Genomic DNA, 27,051 nt, shown 5'->3' with positions numbered 1-27,051 from the left:
CCTTAAAAGCCTGTGCCCCCAACTTCTCTTCTTCTTAGGACACTGATGCTCCAGGGTTAGGGCCCACCCCCATGGCCTCTGTGACCTCGGCATCCTAAGGGAAGGTTTAAACAGGTCTGAGTTTCAGCCTCCTCATCTATACAGTGGGATTGATATGTGCTAGAGCTGCTGTGAGGATCAGCTAAAATAATGTGCCTGAAATTCTTGGCAGAGCTCCTGGCATGTGGTAAGTGCTCAATAAACAGGAATTATTATGACCTCCATAGCTTGTTTTGCCACTAAACCCCAAATGACTTTGTCCTCTTCACAGTTTTGGAGGATGAGAACCAACTGGGGAATGGGGCCAGGTACGTGCAAACAGACTTGTAAAGAACAGATAAAGGTTTTGAATATGCAAATATGAAGGAGAAGAATATTTGGGGTAGAGAGAATGAAATGAGTACAGGCACAGAAATAGAAATATGCAGGGGCCTCTATGGTGGCTGGCAACGAGATGGGTTTGAAGGCCTTTTAGGAGACATGGATTGGACTTGACTAGATGAGGTTGGAGAGGGAGGGTAGGGACAGCCTTGCTAGACTTGCATCCCCAACTGGGAGCCATAACCAGGGTCTGGTGCTCAAGGTTGAAGGCTTTGACTCAGGTGTACAGGCTGGGATGCCAGGTAGGGGGGAAGGGAGTGGGTATGTTGCAAAACCTGGCCCGTAGCCGTGTGGAGCCCTTTCTGCTGCTCGGGGAGCCTGCTGTATAGTCGGAGGCAGGACTTGAGCATTTCTCTGCAGGACATTAGTGAAAAGGCATGAAAAGCACAAGCTGAAGGATGAATGCACCGTAGGGCTGGGTGTCTCATTGTCCTCAAAGAGCATGTGGATGCAGCTTTTTTTTTTTGTGGTCTCCACAAGCCGTCACTCACTTGGATTCCCCTACACCCATGATTAAAGGCAGAAACAGAGTTTTGTCACTGTTTCTTTTGTTTGCAATATCCAGAGTATTACCACTCTTCTCTCTGCTGAGTTAGGCCAAACAGCCTCTAGCCCTGGTGACTGCGTAAATTTATCTGCATGGCTTCATCTTTTTTCTCTCTCTCTCTCTCTTCAAGTTTTACAATCCCCATTCTATTTTTCTTTCTTTATAGAGGTTCTAGGATTTTTGTTTTAATTTTGTAAAAAAAAAAAAATGTTAGGTGTGCCTAGGTGGCTCAGTCCGTTAAGTGTCTGCCTTTGGCTCAGGTCATGATCCTGGAGTCCTGGGATCGAGCCCCATGTCGGGCTCCCCACTCAGTGGGAGTCTGCTTCTCCCTCCTTCTCTATTCCCTCCCCATCTCAAGCTCTCTCTCTCTAAAATAAAGAAAATCTTTAAAAAAATGTTAATCGAAGTTTAGATGATAACAAGGTTATATCAGTTTCAGGTGTACTTTCTCTTTGTCATAGGATTTTGTGACCTTTTCCACCTCAAACCAAGACTCAGAGCAGCTACCTTACCCATCCCCAACCTCAAAAAGCCACTGGGGCCCCTGAGAACTGATTCATTTGTTCTCTGAGCCTGTGCTTTTTTTCAAAAGACAAATTGACCTCTGTTCTATTACAGAGAATTAGTAGGCACTAATTTATAGTCACTTTATTTCCCATCAAATGACTCCTAGAAGCAATAAAAGGCTGGATAGAGGCCATCCACAAACTTCTAAATTGGAAATATCTGTGACCAATTGTCTTCACCTTAAAAATCCCACTTAGGGGCTGGCAACCATTTCCCGGTATGATGTTAGATGCACCCTAGTCTTTCTGTGTTTCTTGAGCTTTGGAAAAAGAAATACTGTGTATGTAGCTTTCCAGCTGAAAGGTGCTGTGTTCAGCACATGGCCAGAGTGTGTGCGAACACACCAGGCTGACCGTGAGAGATTTTTTTCCAATACAGCCTTCCAGTCTCTACTCTTCCCACCCCCCTCCGTGGGGGTTCATTTCTCAGAGCACAGTGTGTCCTCGGAAAAGTCATGTAGCTGTTGGCAGCGAGAGGTGCTCTCCCAGCACTGAGGGCTCCTGCCTCACTCCTACAGGCTGGGTCACCTCTCTCAGAGAGTCCTTGGATCTTGAAGACAAAGACAAGAAAGCAGTAGTAGGGGAGAACGTGCTACAGGGAAATCTCACTGAGCAGGCCTCCAGGCAATGACTCCAGCTGACAATATCAGAGGTGAGACCTCAGCTCCAACCCTTAAAACACCACGGCTGGAGGAAGATAGATAACCTTTGCCTGTTTGGCTCACTATTTCTGTTCTCACTTGTTTCTCACATTTGTGGGTACCCATGTTCGGGCCAGCATCTGGCTTCTTCTGAATCAGGGAGGCCATTGAAGAGGACAGTCAGGGTTTGGAAAAGTCTTTTCAGGAGGTGAGGAAGGTTGTGTGGAGGGCACGCAAGCTTGGATTGAGGACAAAAGAAGAGGATTGAAAAAAATTAAAGAAAAGCAATGTGTGTGAGTGAAAAAGGGGACAGAGCCACGCAGGAAAGGTAGGTCCAGTCAGGCATCCTCCCGATTTGGTCAATGACAGATGGAAGGCTAAGTTTAACCCACAGGTACCTTCAGTGATACTGCTCTGGCGGGGGGTGGAGGGGGGGTCTGAAGGAATCCTGGGCCCTGATATTTCCTAGTTGTGTAAACATGGGTAAATCATGTAGTATTCTTGAACGTCAATTATCTGAAGTCTACACATTCATTGATGTCTCCCATCTATCACAGATCAGTATCTTAGATTGCTATACTCAGGAAATGAAGAGGTGAGCCCTGGTACTGCCCCAGCCATCTTGGGAACCCAAGGAGGCGGGGCAAGTTGAAAGCATGGCTCCTGATGGGGTTTGCCAGCACTGTTGCTGAGCAAACTCAGACAAACTTATCATAAGCAAAGCCAGTAATTCAGGACATGGTGGGGGAGGGGTTGGAAAAGAGAAATGGAGAAATTTATTTCGGGTGTCTGCAGCCAAGCGAGGTGGTGGGCTCAAGCCTTAACAACTGACCTCCCTTCCAGCAAGATGGACACCTAGAGTCTTATAGGAGAGGTTCAGGTGCAAGAACAGGTGGAGAGGGTGTGATCGTGGGTGAGGGTTGGTAGGTGTTCAGCCCACTATCAGGGGCAGGGAAGGGTGTGTGTGGAGTGTGGTTCTTCTAGGCTATCAGCGCTTTCCCGGTCCGGTGTCTCGGGATGTTCCAAGTCATTGCAAAATGCCTTCATCAATGTCTCAATAAAGTGCAATAAGAAATGAGCACAATGGGTTTTAGTTAGAGCATGAGGTAAGTGGTCTTGTCTATTTCTGGTTCTAACTGTTGAGGTCTTTGGTTGGGCAAGAGGGCTTGCCGACACTAATAATAATATCCAACAACAGTACTGTCATAGTGATCAAATAAGATCATGCGTGTGGAAGCAGTTTGTAAACTGTAAGCACTGTCTAGTGTGAGATACTATTGCCTACCACCTGACTCTCATTATTTACATGAACCAGGCCAGAGACTGGCCAGAAATTACAGTGTGCCTTCAAGGAGTGCACTTTTATTACTTCCTACTGCATAGTGATTTGGACTATGTCAACAGGCTAGATTAGTGAAAGGCCTTGGAATATTCTGTAATGGTGTGGTAGTAGATGTTGGCAGTCTTAGTTTTAAAAAATGCGTATCTTCACACTTTATAAATTCTTTTTTTTTTAATTTTTATTTATTATTTATGATAGTCACACAGAGAGAGAGAGGCAGAGACACAGGCAGAGGGAGAAGCAGGCTCCATGCACCAGGAGCCCGACGTGGGATTCAATCCCGGGTCTCCAGGATCGCGCCCTGGGCCAAAGGCAGGCGCCAAATTGCTGCGCCACCCAGGGATCCCCACACTTTATAAATTCCTATGATGCTTCCTAACTCAGCCCATGGTCTGCGTGGGGCAGAGATGTGAATATTCTGGTTACAGTGCAGGAAAGAATCCCAGCTTACCTTCCTACCAATTCTTTCTTCTTGGAAAATTGGTTTACTCTTAGTCATCCTGCTTAGAGGATAGAGGCCAGTCGGGTGGAAATGCACTTTTGTACTTTGTACTTTCTTTTTTTATTAAGTTAACTCTTACCTTCACCACGGGGCTTGAACTCGAGACCCTGAGATCAAGAGTCGCATGCTTTACTGACTGAGCCAGTGAGACACCCCTGTATTCTGGAAACAAATGGAATGTGGAGCTAGAAGAGCTGAGTTCAAGTCCTGACTCTAATATTGTCCATTTGTATGACCTCGGGCAAATCATTTCACCTGCCCAGAGCCCTGCTTCTGTTATTTGCAAAAGGGAGAAGATGTAGGAAATGCCTATTTTACCAACGCACAACATGTGGGGAGGACAAATGTGTGACAACTGTAAAGTGCTAATGTATTTGAATATAATCATGTGAGCCATCTGTTTTCTCTTCCTGTCGTCCACATTCTATCCTGCTGGGGAAGCCTACATGGTCTTTCTGCACAGGCTCTGCACCGAGTTACGTGTGTCGGAACCTCACTGAGTTCTGATTGCTGATTTAATACTCATCACCTTTAAGATCCACAATGGCTTCTTCGACCAAGTGGCCGTGAAGAGAAAGAAGTGTAATATCCCAGGATGGAGCCTGAGGTCTGTGCTGTACTTCTAATGAAGGTGATCTCTGGTAATCTTTGGCTCTGAATACCTCCGCTGCGTGCTTTTCATCATGTTTATGATGAGAAAGGTGTCATCTGTGGAGCATCTGCAGAGCCTTGGTTGAGAAGTGAGTTGCTTGAAAACATTTCATTTCAGATTACTCATAAAGATTTCAGCGGCACTGTTCCTTCATTCCTCCTGGTAGTCAATTTATTTATTTTCACGACCACAATAGTATGAGTGTCATCTTTTGAGCCTAAGTAGTGCAGTTTAAAAGTCCCCTGGACCTGAACTAAAACACTTGTTTTCTTTAAAGTGTGAGCTTTTCTATGACTTGGCTTAAATTCCTTTTAAATCTGTTTTGAATGCAGATTCAAATGTTTTGAAATCTGTTTTAAATCTGTTATGTTAGCCAGTCAAGGATACTTTTCCCTTCCTTCTGCTTCTTCTTTAGGACCCAGAGTGGTTTGTCAGTTCAAGTACACAAGGCAGGCACAGACTTCATTTGACTGACAGCTTATAGGAACTCCTGGCTCAGCATTTTAAGTGAGATAGAGTTGGCATTTAGGATGCTGTCTTGCTGTCTGGAAAAATCTGTCCGTATACGACCAGGAGTTTTCGTTCACCTGAAGAACGTTGACATCTTTCAATACTTATGATGCATGGCTAATATGTTGTCTCCTTTTTTGGCTAGTGCCACCTGGCAAGCATATTTCAGCCAGTGGGACACCACTAATATTTTTGCTTTGCAGGGGAATTGGCACTACCTTTGGGACACAAGGCTATTATTTTTCTTAGTACTAAAATTTTACGGCATCTGTTACAAGGTCTTAATTTAATAATATCAATAATCTGAGCATGATTCTCTCCTATTGGAAGCAGAGTGTTGTGGAAAGGGCCCTGGTTCTGAAATCGGAAGAATTGGGCTTGAATCCTGGCTGTCCTACTAATTAGCCAGATGACCTTGGGCAAGAGGTTTAGCCTTTACAAGTCTTAATCTCCTGCTTTGTGAAGTGGGGGATAGTAAGCATGGTTGGGATTTCAAATGAACGGATATGATTGTGGGGTGATACATAAGTGGAAAGAAAGATTATCATCAAGAGTCTTTACGCCTAGGGGAAAAAAATCTTTACCCTTTGGGCTGCTGGGAGTTGGAAGGTATATTTTGATTTTGGAGGTTTGGCCCATAGATTTCATATGACACTTGGTTTTATAATTTCGGAGGATGGCAAAACCTCAGGGCTTCATGTCAGCCTTTCCAATGGTGCAATTGTTTGAGGAGGAGGAGGAAGAGAAGGTTCCTTGAGGAAGAAATTTCCACTCAGCTGGACAACGCCCTTCTCAAATCTCTCCAATCCTAAAATCCTGTTATGATAATATTCTAGCGCTGACCATTGCAATTAGTCTAAGGGCCTCATGAAACTCAGACATTGACTCATTCATTCACATCACAGAGGGAGCGAGAACAGCTAGGGGACAGGTGACACCGTGCCCGGAGCTTGACAAACAACAGTTGCTTCATTGTTTCAGTTGACTTGAGTATAATTCTAGCTTCTCCTTAGGTCTTATGTGTCGATCCAGTTTAACTGATACTGAGATAAGTAGAGACCTAAGTGTTATGCAAGGTATATAGATTCTAGAACTCATGAGGAGTTAACATCCTGTTAATTCCTTCTCCCTCTTCCTCAGTGTTGCCTCTCTGTTATCTATATCCACATCTGTATCTGAATCTATATCTATACTGGAAGGGGACTGTATCTATGAGCTCCTTAAAGAAAGAGTCCCACTGCTTCTAGCATCTGACTCACTTGGAAGCAGTTCTGGCTGCCTAAAACTTGGGCTCGGGAGAATTGAGATCTATAGTTGGTATATCTGGGACAAACAATAAAATTTGCTGGGTACATGTGGCTGAAGGATAGATTGGTGGAAAGCAGGAGTTTTGGCATCAGGGGTCACTCTTGTGTGAAGGTCTACATAGTCATAAGCCCCAGCCTCAGTAGCTGTGGCCAGGCTGAGGCCACCTTTCCTCCTTTGTCACATGACCTGATGTCACCTTATAAAGAAAGGTGACATGCCCATGGCCTCACCTCCTGGTGAGCTGTGTTAACAGCTGCCCATGGATTCTTGCAGCTTGCTCGTTCCATCATTCACTCGTTCATTCATCCCACAAATGTTTATTGAGTGTCTACCATGGAAAAGTTCCACATACTGGTGACAAAATGGTGAGCAAAACCACATAATCTTTGCTTTCATGGAGTTTTCAATGTATTGTGAAAGAAATGCACAGATGTAAGTTATCCCTGTGATGGGCATATATGCCTGTGGCAAGTGCTGGGAAGGAGGGATTTAGGCCTCGAGGGAGAGATCAGGGAAGAGCTGAAGGAGGAGAGGAGGATAACAAGCAAAATGGGCCTGGGAGAGCTTCCAAGGCCGAGGACATGCTACACAGCAAGGCTTCCCACTCCGGTGGCCTGAAAGAAGGCAGTATCTGAAGATTAGAGGCTGAGAAATAGCAAAGATGCGATGGGACTGGGGAGGAAGAGGCCATTAGGGTCAGGACTTTAGACTTGAAGCCTCTGGACCATGAGAAGACAAAAGAATTTTAAGCACAGGATCTCGTTCTGCACGTTGGAGAAGGATGGCGGGGGGGGTACCCGTCAGGTGTGGGGACCCCAGGTAGGCTATTATCTCAGTGTAGGAGAGACAGAGTAGCTGCCGCGGACTAGGTGCTGGCCATGGAGGGCAGGGGTGGTGACGCTGAGGGACATCCAGGAGGCAAGGCTTTGGAGAAGATTTGCTGGTGAGGGGAGGGAGAGAGAGAGGGAGCCAGAGGGCTGCCCGAGTGGGCCAGGAAGGCCAGAAATAAAAGCAAGGGTCAGGGTTGGAGGAGGCAGAGTGCGTAGGCAGCAGGGAGAAAGCAGCGGGAAGGCCTTTGTTTAATTTTATTCCTTCTGCTTGTGAATGCTGCTCTAAGCTTGGTTTGTCCCATTGGGTTTCCACCTGAAGCATTTTTGCCTTAGAGCTTAACTGTGAGGGGTCATTCAACCCCTGGGTTGAGTTTTCGGTTTCTTTTTCAAGCCTGCAGGTGCACGACCATGTCTGCAAATGGGGGCGCGGGGAAAGAGACCTTGGTATTTGGTTCTTGGGCTCTGAATTTCCACTCTTCTGGAATGTGGCTATGTCAGCCTTACACAATCCTCCCCTATGCCCCATCTCTCCTCACTCACTTTCACCCGTGACTGAGCAAGTTTAGTAGCCCAGGGTTGCTACGAGCCCTTCTAGTTTTTGGTTACAGCTCAGTAGCCATTCTCCCCTCAGGCAGTCGGTGGGGCTCAATCCTGGCTGAATGGTCTCTGTGACCCTGGAGGTCCTTTAGGGCTTGTGAGGGTGGGAGCCACTGTGGGCAGTTTGCCTTTCTTCTCATCTGAACGAGTCTTAACAGAATCCCACCCCATCCCAGCCCATGGAAGCTTCACATTGTTTTTTAGTGCCAAGTGGCCTGCAGGGACTATGTATATTACTTTTATTGTATTAAAGAGAGGTTGGCATTAGAAAGATGATGAAATCTTGACATTTTGGGGGGACTTGGTGTGAAGAAACTTTTTTTTTACATAGACATCACTATTCCTAATGCATATGTCCATTTTTTTCATCCAATTAGTGATTGGATACGAATGTACTGAGCCATCTCCCATGTGCCAGAAATAGTGCTGAAGAAGAAGAAGGGAAGAAAGGTGACCGATGACTATTTTCAGACCCATTAGTGCTGTTTGCAATTTCCCATGACATAGGTCTAGGTTCCAGGGGACTGAGTGCAGATTGAGTGCAGAGGAGCCAATGCCAATGCCAATCCCTTGGCTTGGGATGCTGCTGCTGGCTGGGCAGCATAACTTGTCAGAATCTCTCTTAATGTTTGTTTGAGGGCTTCTGTCTCAGTTTAAAACTTCATGTACCTCTTGCACTTGGCTCTCTTTGTTTAAATATTAAAAATGTCCCCCAACCTAAAAAAGAACATTGTTGCCCTAAGCACAATGCTGACCCCAAGCTCCTTTGCACACAACTGTGCACCCCCAGACAGGAGTATCACAAGAGAGGCAAGGAGGAGAACTCAAAGTCTGGTGGGACAGACAGCCAGGCACACCCCACAGCAATGCCATGGAGAAGACGAGCAATCATGGAAATAAACGCTAAAGCTGGGTCTTGAAGAAGGGACTTGGGATTTTGAGGGATGGGGGAAGCATTTTGGGAGATGCAGATTGCTTCTGTGAGTGTGTGGAGGTCTGAAGTAAAGTGACTCGTGTTGGGAGTAAGTTGTAAGAGCACAACTGGTGGTGAGGGAATGAGCCAGGAGAGTAGGTGGCACCCAGACCACCACGACTGAATCAAATCCAGAGCCACCGATTCCGTAGGCAATGAGAAGCAATTGAAGGTTTTCTCAGGTGAGCTAGAAATGTCACCGAGTAGGACTTAGCCACAGGCCATTACAGGTAGGGTGGTTCAGAGTTCAGTGCCAGGATTCCCTTCATTCTTGGACTTTCTGGAATGGGTGGGGTTGCGGGGGGTGAGGAGTGGGGCCGCCTTCCCACTTCTGATGCTAAGTCTGGGTGGGATCTGACAATCTGTGTGTTCAAACATCTCATTTCAAATCTGAAAGCAATTAGCCAGGTTTGGGACTCGCTGCTCTTCTGCGACCCTTTTATAGAGGAGACGGAGGGCCAGGAAGGCCAAGCCACCCCCCAGTGTCACCCCGCTCATTATTGGCCGACACCCGGGACTCACCCCCATCACGAGTTGGCACCCAGGAGCCCCAGGGGGAGTTTTTCTGTTCACCTTCTCCCTCGTGTATTTCTCCAGAACCGAAGGCATGTGGGAGGACAGAGTTGTTTTGCAGGGCACTGGAAGTTTTGTGTCCCAGCCAAGGTCAGTTTAGCATTCTTATTAACATACTGTAGATAATGGATGTCTAAAAGTCTGAGGGCATAAATATTTTAATGTAGCCATACCGTGTCGCTGTTTCTTTCAGACCTGCACTTCAATTTTTATTTACTTTTATATGTTGTTGGCGTGGGGCCACAAGGTTTTCCATCAACAGAAATGGCTGCTGATTGAGGCGATTTGCTTTCTCCCCAGCACTGAAGAGAGCCCCATTCTCCAAAGCAGGTGTTTTTAGATCAAGATGGGCCGTTGGATGACACAGTGGGGAATACACTTAGTAAAGCAATGTCATAAATTGGGCTAGTGTCGGCTTCCTGATTTAATGCTTTGCTCTATTTGGTCATGAATTATATATTCTTTTTCAGATTGATCATTTCTCTCACTGATAAAGGGACAGTGTTCTACCCAGTGGGTTTGGCCCCTGACCCAAGAAATATACCAATGCATCAAAATTCCCTGAGCTGACAACTTTGGGTGAACTCTGGAGACTGTAAATCTGCAAAGGCAGAGAGTGGGCAGGCGGGCAGGCCTCTGTGCTGGAACTCTCCCCTCACTCAGTATGCATCGACTACCATGATGGTCGAGCAATTCCTTGTCTGCTTTTTACCCAGTGTAATTTGCAAATTGATTATTCTTCCTTAGAAGTCTTTCTTAATTAAATAGTAACTGCAGTTATTACCCTCAGACAAAGAGGACATTTTAGTGTCTTGGCAGAGGACAGCCTTAGCTCAGTGGATTTTCATTTATTGAGGTGTCTGCCATGGACTATTGTGCGCAGAACCCTGCCTGAAGGCTCCTTCTAGGGGAATGAGATAGTCCTCCTTGCCCACAAGGAGCTAGAAGCAGGTGAGTTAATGATAAGGCATTATAGCAAAATATGCATAGATGCCTTTGCTTTTGAATGCACTCATTTCAAACATTATCCTATTCCATTTTCATACCATGTATGGCGAATGACAGTAGTCTCCATTTGTCAGATGAGGAAAGTAAGGGAGAAAGAATTTAGGGATTTGCCCAAGCTCATAGAGAAAAGTGAGAAGCAGGACTAGCATAGAGATGACCGGCTTCCTTGTCTGCTCCTTAGGTTGAATGAGGCCCAGATGTGTTCATCAAATGTGACTGGGCCCTGTAGACATGGGTAGAACTGCCATGGGTGAACAGGCATCTTCACTGGACACCAGCCTTCCAATCAGGCCAGTGGTTCCGAATCCTTGATAGGCATCAGGAAAATCTGGGAAGCTTGTTAAGTTCAGTTACTTGGGCCATAGCCTAGCATTTTAATAAGTCCGGATATGTCCCAGCACGTACATTTCAAAAGTCCTTGAGGCGAATCAGATGGCCAGTTAGGGTGGAGACCACAGAAGTAGGCCTTTATCTTCACTAGGATTGCACGAGAAAAGGTGAAATGGAACCTGACAAATGATCCCAGCCAGACTGGAGATTCGTAGGGGAACAGATGTCACCACAGGAAGGTCTCAGAGCCCATGGAGAGATAGGCACAGTCTCTGCTATAAGAAAACACACCAATGTCTCTTTGATGAAGCTCTTCTGGCTTAAGCTGCGTCCACCTAACAAGCTGGAAAAAGAGAGCCTGCCCCTTTTAACCTCTGTTTCTCCCCTTATCTTTCTCCTTTCCACATACAAAATTCCCTTCTTCCATCAAAATCCTCCTCCTCCTCCAAGACCCAGATCACATGCTACCTTTTCCATGACATCTTTTATATCCCTTCTCAGAATAGACTCTCCCTTTCCTCTGTGGTCTTTAGCACATTGTATCTCTATGGTTTTACTTAGCCATCCTACATGAGGGTATATTCCACCTTGGGGATACACTTCCTATTCCTTTTTGTCCATCCCAGAAGGTAACACAGAGCCTGACACATTGGAGACGATCAGTATTTGTTGAGTTAAACTGACTTAGTGAACTGAGGCTACTCAAAATTAATGAATGAATGCATCAGTTCAAATGTAGAACACATATCCCCACCAATAATTTCTGTCTCTTGACAGCTTAAAGAATAATAAGAATAATAATAAAAAGCAAAACACATTCAACTCAAAATACTTGAAGAAAGAATAATTGCTGGTTTCAGTGATGAGTCTACATTGGCCATTGGTAAGTTAACTTGGATCTCAGATGTAATTACATGTTAGGCCTATCTGTGTGAGCAGAGATTGTCCCACACAGCCACCTTGTGACTCCTAGGTCTTGGGTACTTTTCACAAGCAGTCTTGCATGCTATTTCCTTTTATACCCCAGGGCTGAGCCTAGCCTAGTCTCCTCCACCTCAGGAGGAGAAACTTTTTCCTGATGGTCTACTCCCTGCTTCCCTCCCTACTTCTGTAACCCAAACTGACTCCTGTGTCCTGCCCTAAGCTGCCTGACCTTGAGTCTGTGGAGGCCGGCCTCGGTCAGGAAAGGGGCTGACAGAGCAATTGACAGAGCTGTGCAGCCTGGGGGTGTTTGCTCCAGGTGGGTGTGCACGCTTGATTGGGAAGGCTGACGGTCAGGCCTGGTGTAAGGAGAAATCCCTCCCTTCTCTCCTTTGTCTCTTCCTCTTCCTTCCTGACCCTGGAGTTAGGTTTGAAGACCTGCATCTGGCCGGCTCACTCTGTACACACACTTTTCTCGCCAAGTTTTTCAGACCAGGGCCAGAAACATTCAAGGTCAACCATAGTCAGGGTTCATTTTCCATACAGGTATGATAAGAGTGATGTGCCTACACAGTTGATTCCTTCTACCCAGAAAAAATAGCTGTAGGGAAATAGCCTCAGGATCCTGTCTGTACCTCTGGAAAGGATGATGGGCCCACATGTCTCCATGTCCATACTCTCATACCTGGTAGGATGGCTTAGTTGTTGGCATGGCCCTGAATCAGGGGGAGAAGCAAACACAATGTCAGTGTGATTGGGAGAGTCACAAAGATGTCTGTTGGAGAAACACCAAAAGGTTTCTGGAAGAGAAAATTAACAAGACCAGCATGGCTGTCCTCAGACACTTGAAGTGTCCTCCTGAGGAAGGAGGAATGAACTTGTGCTGTGAGATCCCAGTGGGTAGAACTAGGCCGAGTCATAAATCCAGTCCCCAAATTACCTTCCTTCTCCAGTTTCTGGCTATGCCGAATCGCCTCTGCAGTTCTCTTTGCTTTGCTAGGACACTCTCGGTGGATAACTTTGACTCCTCCTTTGGCTAACGGCTTATACTTCACTTCTCTAGAACAGGAGGCCTTCCTTAAATTCTCTAGATCAGGTTTCTTTAAGTGGCACTATTTTGGGCAGAGTAATTCTTTGTGGTAGATGTCTGCTAGCATCGCTGGCTTCTTTCCACTGGATGCTGGCAGCATTCCTTCAGCTGTGACAATAACAAATGTCTCCAGATATTTGGAGACATTGTCCTCCCAATTGTCCCTGGGGGGTTAAACTGTCCTCCGCTCCTCTAATGTGGTCGGGAACCAGTGTGTAGACAGGTGGGCCCAGAGCACCCTGTGCCTTTCCTTCTGTAGCCCTCATCACATTCCTCTCACTTCTAGAGTTCTTGGGAATCTGTTCATCTCCTCTCTCACCAGCTTCTTGAGAGCAGGGATGGACTCCAGAGTTCTTTGCTACTCCTAAACTTTAGAAATGTTTCAAAAAAAAAAAAATAGCGAAGGGATGAACTGATTAAAATGAGAACATCGAAGTACTCAGAGCTATCCACAGATCGCATAGCTTCCCCTCAAAGTTATTAAGTGTCCTATCGCTGGAGGGATCCAGACATGGCAAACGATGACTTGAGGATGTGACAGAGGAGACTTAAGCCCTGGATGGGTGATCTTGAAGGTTCCTTCCAGTTATGAGATTGTATGGAATGTGGGCTTTCAGCCAACCACCCTGTGGGCAACTAATTAAATCACAAGGAAGAGGCCAACCACTCCCTCCAGAGTCAGGTGCTAACTGTTCCCAGGAAGGGGTGATGTAGCTTGGAGAGTGACCTTTGAGTGGGTCAAGAGTCACATGAATATGGAATGCCTTTCCCTTGCCTTTCTCCTCTCCTCACAGGTCATTTGACCCATATCCTCAGGGGTAGGATCATGCTTGAAGAGTTAAGAAAACATCCAACTAAGTCCCGCTGAGTCTCCCCCTCCATGGTGGCAAGCAGAGCCAGGCAGCCCTCGGGTGTGTGACGTGGATGAGAAAGGAAGCCAGCACCCTTCGCTGGATGGTGCGGGAGTTGCCTGGGGTGCTATTCTTCAGACTTTGAAGGTTACAGCACGTGTGATTGATTGCTCTATTTTTCCTTGCCTATAAGCCCTTTGCTACTGGGGCAAAGAGCAGTAAGCGGAGACAAATGGATGCCCACTAGGCCCACATTTGGTTCCAAGGGCTATGAAAGAATCAGCTTTGCTTGCTGCGGAATGTGTGCCTATGTGCCTGGCACTGTGCTGCCCACTTTCATGTGCACGATCTCATCTCATTTTCATTACTCAGTGAAGGAGATACAATTAAATCTCTTTTCCAAAGAAGCCATGGAAGGGGTCAGCAACTTGCCCAATATCACATAGCTAAGAAGGAACCTGTGCCTAGGCCTGAATCCATTCATACCTGCTGTACCCCCTGCATGTCCTGCCACAAGCAGAATGTGAAAACCTTTTACCCCAAGCTTGTGTTTCAGCGAGCCCCTGTGAATTGGCATAATCATGATGAAAACTCCCCTTTAACTCAAAGCTGCTTTTGTGGCTGCTGCTTATGATCTTGCCAGGTTCACTTGATTATACATTTCAAATCTCTCTTTGCATATCTGCAACCGAGGCTTCTTAAATCATTGTACTTTGGATTTAACATGGTGAATTGCACACATATGTTTATTTCTCTCTAGAAACAAAAGCAGAGGAATAAAAAACGATATAAACCTACAAGGAGAAAGAAAAGGAGAGCGAGCATCTCAAACAAAATTTGGAAGATGAAACATGGATGGATGAGCAATAAATGACCTGGCATAGCAGAGAAATCTGAAACCCAAATGTCTGAGGGTGGGGTAGGGTGATGTGGGAGCAGTGGGTGTGTGTGTGTGTGGGGGGAGGCAGTGGGAAGCCAGTAAGATGCAAGACAGTTCCCATTGCAGAATCCCAGAAAGAATAAAAGTAGAAGTGCCGACTGCCACTGAGTACAGAAGAAAGAAGTGAGGCCACCTCCCTGCTCAGCTACACGACTCCTCCTCTTGGACCTCAGCAGACTGCCTAAGGAAGGTATACTCTACAGACTATAACCCAGCAAAGCTCTGGATCCAGACATGCCAGCTATAGCCAAAGCCTGGGAAGAGACACTGGTGGAAGCAGTGGCTTAAATCAAAGTTTGCATACTGTATGGTAGGATTTCACAAACCCCTTTTCCTGATTGGCTTCCAGATTTCTGGAAGCTAGGCTTCTACCCAATACCCCAGATAGGAGATTAGAAAATCCTTCTCAAGGGAAACTGACCTATGAGAAAAGACCTAAAGAGTTGGACATTTGGGGTATTCTCCAGTGGAGGATCAGGTCCACATCATTCTGTAGAGTGGCCCATGGTGGACCAGTCCTACTCATGGCATACAGACCATCCAGTCAGGGGTTAGGTGCCTCACTTTGGAAAGCCTTAAACTGTGATAGTGCTGAAATTGGATCTTTGTCACCAAACAGGCAACTTCATTGCTATTGAGGCATCTTTGCAAACTTAGTATTTGAATTTCTTGACCTACTAATCGCAAAAGCCCTAGTTCTTATTTCCTTAAACATTTTGGCCTCCTCCTTTACAAAGCTGACTCTCTTCTGTGTATTCATACCTTCACTCCTCATACAATCTCCCGAATGTCAGGGTTTTCTTGTTTTTATTCTGACATAGATTAAAACTTAGATCACTTTGTAGGGGCTGACAGGGGTGATTCCCTATGTATGTTGCTTGACTCTAATTTAGATATCTCATTGGTTATTTTTATTGTGTTGGTGTTTTTGTGTTACTTATGTTTTATGTCATTTTTCCCCACCTTACTCTGAATGCTCTGAACCTGATCCTGGTTTCCTGGGAATAAATAACAAGTGCTTTAAAGCTTTTTGTGCTCTTGCCAGATACCATTATCTAGAAATATGTTGGCATCTCATATAAACATATGTTTAGATTTCTATAACTAAATGTATCCTTATGTATGACTTATTATTATAACTGAATTCATCTATAAAGATATAAATTTATTTACAGGTGTGATCTATCATAAGCTTCTACATTTCTATTCAGTTGGTACATATGCCCAACAAGGAATGTGTCACTTGTACTTAGGAATAAAATCACATTATTTGTGAAGACTTAATAGAGCTTAAATGAATGCAAGCAGTATTTACCTTATTAAGTAGGTATTTTCAACATTTATCATTTAAAAGGCCTATGTTAAAGGGTGATGTTCTGAGACATTTCAAGGTGACCTCTAGCTCTACGAGCTAAAGCAAATGAGAAAATGTGGTAAAGGCTGATACTTGTGGATGTTTTGTAAAGGAAAGCAATGTGGTGGAGTGGAAATGGCTAGATGTCTAAGGTGAGAGACCTCATAGGCTCAAGCTCCTCATTTATTGACTGTGTGATCTTGTGTGAGCCCCTCCATCTGGCTATGGGGCCTAGAAAAAAATGCATATTCATGACCTCACAATTTTGTTAGGCATTGAGCTACTGTGTATGAAAGCATAACAGTAAATTGATATATTTAAACTGTTGTATATCCAAGTCCGTTTTATCACCCTGTTGCTTACAATGCCTTGGGCAAAGTACTCATTCAATAAATATTTGTTGGATAATAAACTAATAAATGAATTTGTGAGTCTGAGTTTTCAAAATATTTTTGTACCTCTCCAAGTCATATTTAGACATTTATAAAATTGAAAATTTATAAGTTGTTGCTGGATAATCAGATATCTTGATTCAGAGGTAAAAGATGACTATTCAGGTGTTCAAGCCTTTCTTGCATATGGAACACTAAATGGCACAGCTGATTATGAGAAATTGTCATCATCCTGCTCAAATATAAGATCATAGATTGGGGGAAACTTAGAGATAATCATCGCCTTCTCAAATATGAGAAATTTGAAGCCCAGAAGCTCTTTGAAGTCAGTAACTTTATATGATTTTTCTCTTCTATAGCTATAGGGATATTGTAGATAGTAGATAGTTGTAAAACACATACATTTTTTTAAAAAATGGTTTTCAAGGATTGTGTTAAGCACTGGGGAAATAAACAACAGCAAGACAAACCTTCCCTTCGAGAAACTCACCATCTAGACAGATATGGAAAGCAGTTAAGTATGCTGTTGTTGTACTAATGCCGTGGTAGATTATAGGGGCAGAAGGGAACTGACCAAGGGAAGCTGGGGAGATAATTTTTACCTGGCATCTTAGCTTGGGCTCCTCAGAAGGAGGTGAGTTGACAAGTGACTTCTTAAGGAAGTGTTCCTGGGAAGACCTAAAAAGGGAGTGTAGAGAAAAGAATAGAGGATCAGGAGAAGACCCATGCAAGGATGAGATATCTGGCCGAGTTCCGTGGAGAGTAGTTTAGCCTGATGCTATGGGGTAACTCCAGAGAATTATTTATACTTCAGAGTTTGCCCCTGCTTCCAGGCAAAGGGACTGGACTTTCATAGTCTCACATTAGTTGGTCATTGGCTAAGGGCCATGGTGAACAGGGTTGGGAAGAACTAATGGGCAGATTTGTTCCAGTAGCCAGAGAGTGGGCCTCTGTAGGCTGTTTCAGGTGTAGAACATTAGAAACAAAATGTTTGGAATCTGGATGAATCTGGATGAAACCTTAGCAGTGTCCACTTCACCTGAGGTTCATGAGGATGATGTGAGGTAGGAGGGAAGGGCATTCCAGGCTAAGTGATAGCCTGAATAAAAGCTCTGAAGCATGACATCATAGGATGTGTTTAGAGGTGAGAAAGTAGTTGATGTGGCTATATTGCCTTATATGTAGTAGAAGTAAGCTGAGAGATGAGCATGGAAAGGTAGGCTGGAGTCAGATTATGCATTTTTGTTTTTGTTGTTGTTTTGTTTTAATTTGGCAAGAAAAGGAGGTCTACTTGAGGTACTTCAAATACTAGATGGCTTATAGGGTTGCATGTACTCAGGATTCCAGGAAAGGTCTATCACTGGGAAGAGGAGTCCTCAAGAAACTAGAACTCTAGAACAAGCAGTACTTAGGGGTCTTTGGCCTGGTGCTCAGTAGCTGCTTTTCTCTATCTTCACTTTCAATGCCTGCTTCCATTTCTATCTACCTACCTTTCTCAGCATGTTCAGATTCAATCTGAGTTCAGATTTCTAGGGTAAGCTGCACGGACAAGAAGATGGGCCCACTGATGGGCCACAGCAAAAAATTGTTGTCCAGTCTATGAATTCAGTTGCTGTCCTAGGTTCAGGTACACAGTAATGATCCAACTGGCTATTCCCAAGGGAGGGAGCAGAGTCACATAATGATAAAGGTGTAAGGGAAGTTAAGGTTTATTGAACACTGTTATGAGCATTTTATATATATTGTTTTATTTAATCGTCACATTTATTTAATCAATATTAATTTAATTCACTTTCATATTCACTTAATCAACCCATGAAGCTGTTCTATGATTATTTTCAGTTTACAGAAGAGGAACAAAGTCCTAGAGGTTTGCATGGCTAGTATGTGGTGAACTTCCTTAGACAGAGCTGTCAACAAGGCAGGAGTCAGGGCTGGCGCATGCAGTCAATAGCCTTACCTCTTCATGAAGGAAAATGGAATGTATCTGATGGTAGCCATTCAGCCACATGTCTCTAAAGGTGGAATACAATCTTCCGTGTGACCTGGTATTAGGATTGGGGTGAAGAGTTGAAAGATTTCTAGTGTGAAAAAATACCCAGAGAAGATTATGTTTGTTTCATTCTTGCATAGTTTTCTCTACCAGCATCAGTTTCAACATATTCAACTATTTTGGGTGAGAAGCAAGAGTCTCTAGCAACTGAGTAGAAAACTCAGGAAGTCCACAAACAGTAACAAAGGTATCCATGAACAAAGTCTCTGTTTTCAGAGAAGTGTCTCTGTGTGTTGCCCTGGCCGTGAGGGACATGGCCGTGAGGGACATGGCAGGCCAGATGCATGAAGGTGACAGTACCTGGGACTCCCTTCTTTGGTGAAATAAGAGATTTAATGGTCTTTGTAGGCATAGTAAGCCAGTTTTATCTTGGAAATCTGAAAACAGGGAGGTGAGTGATTATCTACTTAGGCTTCCTCTTACAAGGATGGAATTGAGCACTATTATTTCTTGTTAAGAGGAGGAACCACAGGGAAATAAGACTTTTCTCATGTACCCAGGCTTTAGCCATCTGGTGCAGCATTAAAAGCACCAGAAAAAGACTTTTAGGGAGGAGGTGAGAAAGGTAAATGTGGACCTATACTTGGCCTCTCATTGTGCTTCCTTGTCAGTGACTCAGTGCAGATCACTTTTCTGGCCAGAAACCAAGTCTCTCATCTGAGACCTGAGCCTGAGATGTGACTAGTTTAGTTGCTCATCATTAGACTTTATTTTTAACTCCATTACCAAGAAAATGGTAAGATACACTTATTGAAGAGAGGAACACTTAGAGAAACCCATTCTGAGAATAGAGGGAAGAGACTGCCAAAGTTTCCCATTGTTCCACTATCTCCTTTGGATGGAGTGGCAGTGGGCTGTCGGGAAAGAGCCTTGGAATGAAGTACGGACTCATCTCAGATGACTGTAACTCTGTGCCTCAATTTCCTTGTCCATAAAATGAAGTTTCTAAGCTCACTCTCCAATGTCCTCTTTCAGCCCTCATATCTAACAAATACAGAGGTGTAGCCAACACCATCTCCTGAAAGAAAAATTAGAGGTGTGTCAATTTCAATTTTGACTTTGGATGGTTATTGCACAAAGCTTAAAAATTAAAAAAAAAATTATATTGCTTTGTAACTTCCTGAAGGAGCTGTCACTGAACCCATCCCAGGGTTATAACCAGGCCCCCTTTTCAGGTCATACTAGTTCCAGCACCCTCCTTCCTTTCTCATAGAACATTCTAGTATGTACATGTATACATTTGTATACACATAGTACATAAAAGCCTGGTTGAAACATGGGATGCCATTTCTTATCTGAGGAGAAAAAGAATAACAAAAACTTATGGAGCTTGCAAAAGTCTTTTCAAGGTTCTTGTGGAGAACACTGTTCTAGAGTCTCTGGCTTCCTCCTGAGGCGTAATTGGAAACACAGTTGGCCTCTGTCTTCTGTTCACTGATCCTTTCCTCCACTCAGCCTCTGCCTAGCCAAAGGGCATGTGGTCCCTTCCTCCTGGTGGGAAGACAGGACAATTCAGGCAGATTAACATATGCCTTTATGCGACCTCCATTTTACCAGCCTTTTTCCTAAGATAGACATTTTCTTACACTTCTTGTCCTTATTATTCTGTTGACCTGTGGCTATTTCTCCTTTGTAATGTGCAAACTAGAGGGCTTTTGTGCTATTTTTCAGGGAGATGGGAAAGAAGAAGAAACTGTTGATTTGCCTGCTCCATGGTAAACCAAGGAGTAGGAAAATTCTGGGGCAGGGAAGGCAGTGCAAAGGCAGTGATTGAGTAGTCCAACCCCAAGTCTTGCAAGGGAACTGTCTTTGAGATATCTCCAGCGTCTAGAAGTGGGCCGGATAAGTATTTAGCACCAGGAGGCTTCCTTAGGAGTATTTAGCAATATGAACATCTTGCCCTCATTGTAAACATGACATGAGGAAAATTCTACCTCTAGTTCATTTTCTTCACATGGAAACACAAAGAAAGGAAGGCAATGAGGCAAATGATCACTGTCTTTTCCCATGGCTCTCCTCCTAGGGGTCTACCATGCTCCTGGAATGGACCTGGAAGATGCAAATACTAACTTAAACACCCTTCTCACCTGTCACTCTAGGATTTCGTAAACTAGAGAACAAATCAGGGCTTCCTGGAAGGGTAGTATGTGTTCATGGGGACTTAAACACTGTTTTATGGAAGGTATATTTTACTGGTAATCACTCAGGACAAGGGAACAGAAGGCAACCTAAAGGCAAACCATAAGCTAACGCCCCCACACCCCAGGTGGGTTATATGTGCCATTCTTCAGGCACTCCTGGCTGCTCGAGAACAAAGGAAAGAGAAAAATAAGTGGTTAACTGATAGAGATCACAGTCTAGCAGGACATGAGTCTCCATCAGTTTGCAACTGTCTTAATGATTTACAAGAAAAAAAGCAATCTCCAGAAACCTATAGACCCAATCTCCTGGGACCTTAACATCACCCTCCCTGCCCCAGGATAGAAAATATTCTAGAATCAGCCACTCCTCACAACCCCAGTGCAGCCCTTTCTGCTCATGAGTCCTGTCCCAGTGCTTTAATAAAACCACCTTTTTGCATGAAAGACATCTCAAGAATTCTTTCTTGTCTGTTGGCTCTGAACCCCAACACTTCAAACCACGTCAACTAGTATTTTCAGTTCTCTTTTTTCTGAAGATTGTGAACATGGAATATTGTTTCATAACTCCTTCTGGAGGCAAGTTCCCTTCTGACACAGTGAATGATGGAGGGACCACAAGATCAGTATAGTTAGGTTCACTGAATTATCACATAGAAAACAACTCCCTGGAGAGTTACTCATACCCACCTTGAGGGACATGTTAACTTTTCTTGCATGAAGCCCCTGAGATTTTGGCATTGTTTGTTACTGCAGCATAATTAACATATTCTGACCAATACACAGACTCAGTCTAAGACCATTTCTCAAACTTGTGTGTTCATCAAAACTACCCTAAGTGCTTTAAAACTCATCCTAGGGGCACATGGGTAGCTCAGTGGTTGAGCGTCTTGCCTTCAACTCAGGTTATGACCTAGGGTCCTGGGATGGAGTCCCACATCAGGCTCCCTGCATGGAGCCTGCTTCTCCCTCTGCTTATGTGTCTGCGTCTCTCTGTGTGTCTCTCATGAATAAACAAGCAAACAAAACCTCACCATAAAGCATCTGATCCAGTAGATTTGAGGGGGGGCCCAGGAATCTTCATTTAATTGTATGTTAAATTGTCCACAGAAATTCTGGTTTAGTCTGTGACTCTGCTGCTTCTTGAGGTCCACACATGGAGAAACACTTGAAGGCAGGTTGAAGAGGTTAATTTACATTGCTTGCTGTTGAGGTTGTATTTTTCTCTTACTCTGAAGGTCTCAATTACTTTCTCAGCCACTGGAAAAAGAGAAGACTGGGAGGTGGGTTTACCGGCAAAGGAACGCTTGCATTAGTCAGGATCATGGATATGGGAGTGATACCGGCTTCTTAAATTCATTCTGGGGATTCAAGGAGATAATTCAACAGGATGCATAAATCATGTAGTCCCTTGTCTGGAGCAAGCAAGATGGGTAATACATGTAGTTTCTTTAAAAAGGAAAAAGGAAAACTAAGTTTCAAGCAATTATGATTACCTTCGTCCTGCCAGCCATAGTGAGGCACAGGGAGCTGACTCGAGCCAGTTGTGCAGATGTTGCAGAGTGAAGTCGGGCAGGGGGCTGAGCCCTATGAGGGCAGAAATAATCCAGGAACAGGGCTCCGTTGATAAGGGCTGTGGGAATTGTAGACTCAAAGTACTAGGAGAGTTCAGAGAAGGAGAGATTTCAGTTTTCCTTGAATACTGACTTGATATGGCATGGTAAGGGTAATAGCTTCTAAGAATGACAGTCAGGAGTTTCTCACAAGGGCTAATGAATCACTCCATTTAGCTGTGACAACAGCAAGGCAAAGAAATATCTTCAAGGGCCCAGACGTTATTTTTCTGGCCCTGTCCCGGGGGTATAATGTGCTTAGAAGTTATGACAAATTAGCTGCTTGTAGCAAATCTACACGAGCCCTTTTATAAAGATGGAAGTTTAGGCCTGCGTTAATGGGTTATTATTGGCAAGGGAAATAAAGTTAGATGAAGAGGGCGGGCCCTGGCTAGGAAGGGCTTTGAGAAGCGGCCCAGGAGCTCAGCCCTGGCCCAGGAAGCCAGAGCACGGGCAACTGTTCCAAAGGCAGAGACCAAGCCTCTATGGGGTCATGGGCCATTGCTGCGTGTCTGTGTCCCCACAGTCATTTTACACACGGAGGCTGAGGGCAAAGTTACTGGACTTCTGTACCGGGAAATGGAAAGGAAATAAAAGAGAAGTAATTAAGGAAACAAAATGGAACTGGAGATGTGAAGAGAATGCAGTGCTGTGGTATTTTTTTTTCAATCATGAGAATTTATTTTCTCACCAGTATTGTTTTTCTAGGAGGGAGCATCCCCTAATTTCACACTGCTGTGTTTATGTTTCAATGCGCCCGAGTGACATTTGCGATGGCCAGCCTCTGGGTTCTCTCTGTGCTTTGGGAGGGAGAAGCCAGGCCTGAAGTCAGGGCCCTTGGGAAGCCGAGCCTTGTTTTGGCAGAGATGTGTATCCCTATGTTCATTTATGTTCTATTACAACGTATGTGGAAACAGTGACCTGTGAACTATGCTGTTCCATAACATTAAAGAAATACAGGTACACGCGCACACACACACACACACACATCTTAAATAAACGCAGTGTGCATAAATACTTTTTAAATATAACAGTGAACTATTTGCATCTTATGCTAATACCTCTATTTACCTGCAACTGGCATAAAGAACGAACCACTGAACCGTAGCGTCCTGTGGAAAGCATATACATGGTATCTCATATTGCTCTTAGACATAATGGTAATTGATGTTAAATCACAAATACACAGTATTTAATTTTATTTATTTATTTTAAGGTTTTATTTATCTGAGAGAGACAGAAAGAGAGAGAGCATGAGCAGGGAGGAGGGGCAGAGGGAGAGGGAGAAGCAGAGTCCTCACCGAGCAGGGAGCCGGACGCTGGATCCTAGGACCCATGGATCATGACCTGAGCCAAAGAAAGATGCCTAACTGACTGAACAACCCATGCCTCTAAACAGTATTTCAAATAGAAAAGCAGCACACACACACACACACACACACACACACACACACACACACAAGATCATACCTGACCTTAAGTGACCTCAAGGCCTGAGCAATGTGTAGTCAGGATGCCTACCCATGGAGACTTCAGGAAAGCAAGCGGCCTGGCAGCGGAGTGGAATGAGGCCGTCTTCCAGACCCACAGTGGCCATTAGCCTTGCTGTAGTTCAAGGGGTCTTCACTCTAATCAGTCTGTTAATGGGACTCTGCTGCCTTCCCAGTGCTCACTGTCATCTTTTTCTATCAGCTTCCTCCCTCAGGCTTCCTACCCCCTTATTGCTCTGCTCACTCAGGCTTCTCCTTCCTCATAACTGGGCTTCTTCATGGCCCACAATGGCCCCTGCTTGTCTTACAACATGGCTTTTCAGCTTGGTTTCTTATTGCAAACTGCCTGCTTACATCGGTTTCATTTATTTATTTTTTCCCAATTTTGCCTCCCAAAAGTAAACATTGGAAAGGACCAGCTCATTTTATTTTGCACCAAGCCATTTTACTTCTTCTTTTTTCCAGAACAGCTTTCTTGAGGTATAACTAAAATACAAGGAACTGCAAATATTTAATGTGTATAATTTGATGAGTTCGGACATATGCAAACACCCATGAAACCATCACCACAATCAAAGTATGGGTCACTGGTGAGTCAGAGAATTGGTTTCTACGGATTATGTGCCATTGAATCATAGCCTAGGTCCCTGTGGGAGACTAGAGGGGGCTCAGGCCCGGGTGGTTAGTTCAGGGTTGTCTTTCAGCAGGGGCTGTGGCAGGACAGTCACTGCGAGTGGCACGTTTTGTCAGGTTCTTTCACTTGTTAGTTCCCCTAGCCTCTGCTGGGTGGTGGCTTGGGGGGCCTAAGGCTCCAGTTACTGGGGTGGTGTGCACAGAAGACCTGGCATTCTTTCTGCCTGTCTGCTGTGGTCAGAGCATATGTCTGTCTTAAGAGTCCACAGTGGTCCCCCTATACTAGGTCAGGGCACGACAGGTCAATGTAAGTGAGTCTCTCACTGAAAATGATAAAAGAGAAGCCAAGATTTGTCTCTTGTAGGGCTCCCTCTGTTGCTCCCCTTCTAAGGAGTGTGAGCCATATGTGGCGGGTGGGAATGACTGCCCTCCCACTGGTGAGGTAAAGGGTTTGTAGCAGGCAGCATGCTTAGCAGCAAGGTCAAAACCCAAATCTGGTTAATTTCTTCCAGGAAAGGTATCATCAGACAGTTCTGGGAAGCTCTGAGATTTACTAGCAGCGTTTGGAAGCTGCATTACCAGGTATAACCTACTCGGTCATTGAAGACATCTCTCTTACTGTCATTGGGCACCAGGGCTCAGCTCCTCCTCCTGCAACCACAGTCCTGGTCTCTTGTGAAAATTGCAGCCACACTTGCTTCTGGAAAACCAGCATAGCCACCCACCAACCTTTGCCAGAATGAGCTCTCCGAGGCCCAGGATTTTTCCACTTTAAAATTGGGGGGTTGTCATCTGATAGTGGGTCCTAGGTTACATGTCCAGGCCTTAGTTGCAAGGAAGGCTAGCGATGCAACTTTTACGAGTGGTCTCTGCTTCTTAAGATAGAGAATCCCCCAAATAGGGTTCAGATGCTGGACAGTAACATTTATGTCAAATACATAAATGCTATGTATTTATCCCCTTGGGCCTTGTCCATTCTTAAGACAGGAGAGAAACGTGAGGAAAATTGTGCATTAAGTACTACATGTTTGTGTTCTCCTCCAATTCATATATGGGAACCCTACTCCCCGGTGTGATGGTGTTTGGAGACGGGGCCTTTGTGAGGCAGTTAGGTCCTAAGGGTGGAGTCCTCGTGATGAGATTAGTCCTCTTATGAGAAGAGACACAATCGAGCTTGCTTCTCTCTGCTTTCCATGTGAGGATACAACCAGAAGATGAACATCTGAAGACCAGGAAGGGGCCCTTACCGAGAACGGAATCTGCCAGCACCTTGAACTCTCAGCCTCCAGACCCAGGAGAGAGCACTGTCTAATGGTTAAGTCCCCCAGTCTGTGATATCGTGTTATAGCAGCTGGAGCTGACTAAACACAGCATTTGGGGGGAGTCTGTGGAATGGATTGCAGGAGAGAGATGGAACTGGAGGGCCTCCGCGGGGAGCAGCATAGGAATGATGTGCAGAGCTCACACCCGGAGAGCGTGCCCTTGGCACAGTGTCTCACCAAGGGAAGAGAACTCTAGTCTAACACAGATAATTTCTAAGCCGTCTCAATTTTGTGTGTGGGGGTGTGTGTGTGTGGGGGGGGCAGGGGATAAGCTGAGATGGACAGACCAATAAGCACACAGACAGATGCTTCAGCTCCAGAGCCCAAGTCAGAGAGTCCATTCCACTACTAGGTTCTTTGCCAGCTGTGGAAACTTAGGTCAGCCCCAGACATGCCGCCTGGAAAAAGGGGATGATGAAAGCACCTACAGCGTGTGGCAAGGACTCGGAGGGTTCATGCACAAAGAACTGTTGGCCGATTGGCTGGTCCAGAGCAGGTTGCCAATAAATGCTATGTATTAATAATGATATTCTGACGTGAGGTCGAGAGGCTGGCCTATTTGGTAGGCATGGGAGGGAGGCTGGGAGGGCGAATGCGGGAGGGAATGTGAAAGGCAGCACAGACGGAGCATGGTGACAGATGGGGGGCAAGGGCACAGGGGAGAAGCGAGGGTCACAGAAGACTCCATAAATTATTGATAAATCATCTCTCTCATTTGGTTCTTGGCATGGGTTATTCTGATTTGAGCTGGCATTTTTCAGATAAAATAACAGGGAGAGAACAATTGAGAATTTGATCTGATAGGATGAATGCATCACCCGAGAAGTAAAAGAATGTCTGAGTGTGCACCCATAGGAAAGCGGGGGTGGGGGCAGGGAGGAGGGAGACTGGCGTGTCCCCCCTCCCCCTCCTCCTCCTGCTTCATAAGAGAAGACACTTGAAAACGTAGGGGAGGGGAAGATTTTACACCTGACTTTACCAGTCAGATAACCTGATCCTTACTCTGAACTCTTTGCTTTAAATCCACGTTAGAAGGAGACAGGATATAAATTGCAAATAAATAAATAATCAGGTCAGCTCGTCCACTTAGGAATTAGTTTCTTCCCCAGTGAATGGAGGTCAGATCTATACTAAGGGAGTAAGAACTGGCCCCAGATTTGAGACTGACCTCCCTGAAAGGTCAGTCCCTGTACTGAGAGTCCCCGCTGTGTCATTCCCTGAGGAAGCCTCTGGATCCTGCGCATTCTAGTGTCACTTTACCAGGAGAGGTAATGGTTGCTAAAGCTTCCATCTAACAGGAGTGGATATGATTTTCCATTAGTGCCTAGTCTCACCTGACAGAAATGTAACTAGGGAATGAAAGATAGGATTTATAGATAATCTTAAGAAGCTTCAATTTATTTGATGCCTTGCTACCAAAAGCATAGCCCAGGAATCAGAAACATCGACATCCCT

General features: G+C 44.9%; 2 long non-coding RNA genes across 3 annotated transcripts; both read left to right on the top strand.

The window, feature by feature from the left end:
- Positions 1–1,989: 1,989 nt before the first annotated feature.
- Positions 1,990–16,379, top strand: LOC140622660 (uncharacterized). Of its 2 annotated transcripts, XR_012022352.1 has the most exons (4): positions 1,990–2,185; positions 4,460–4,758; positions 11,577–11,682; positions 13,605–16,379. It is a non-coding gene; the product is annotated as an uncharacterized lncRNA (long non-coding RNA). The 2 variants fall into 2 exon arrangements; XR_012022353.1 differs by lacking the exon at positions 11,577–11,682.
- Positions 16,380–24,111: 7,732 nt separating this feature from the next.
- LOC140623151 (uncharacterized) lies at positions 24,112–25,830 on the top strand. The gene is made up of 3 exons (XR_012022811.1): positions 24,112–24,231; positions 24,787–24,856; positions 25,475–25,830. It is a non-coding gene; the product is annotated as an uncharacterized lncRNA (long non-coding RNA).
- The last annotated feature ends 1,221 nt before the right edge of the window (positions 25,831–27,051 follow it).

Source organism: Canis lupus, chromosome 32 (genome assembly GCF_048164855.1).
Source record: "Canis lupus baileyi chromosome 32, mCanLup2.hap1, whole genome shotgun sequence".
Classification (NCBI taxonomy): Eukaryota; Metazoa; Chordata; class Mammalia; order Carnivora; family Canidae; genus Canis; species Canis lupus.
This window is presented reverse-complemented; position numbering and strand designations above follow the sequence as displayed.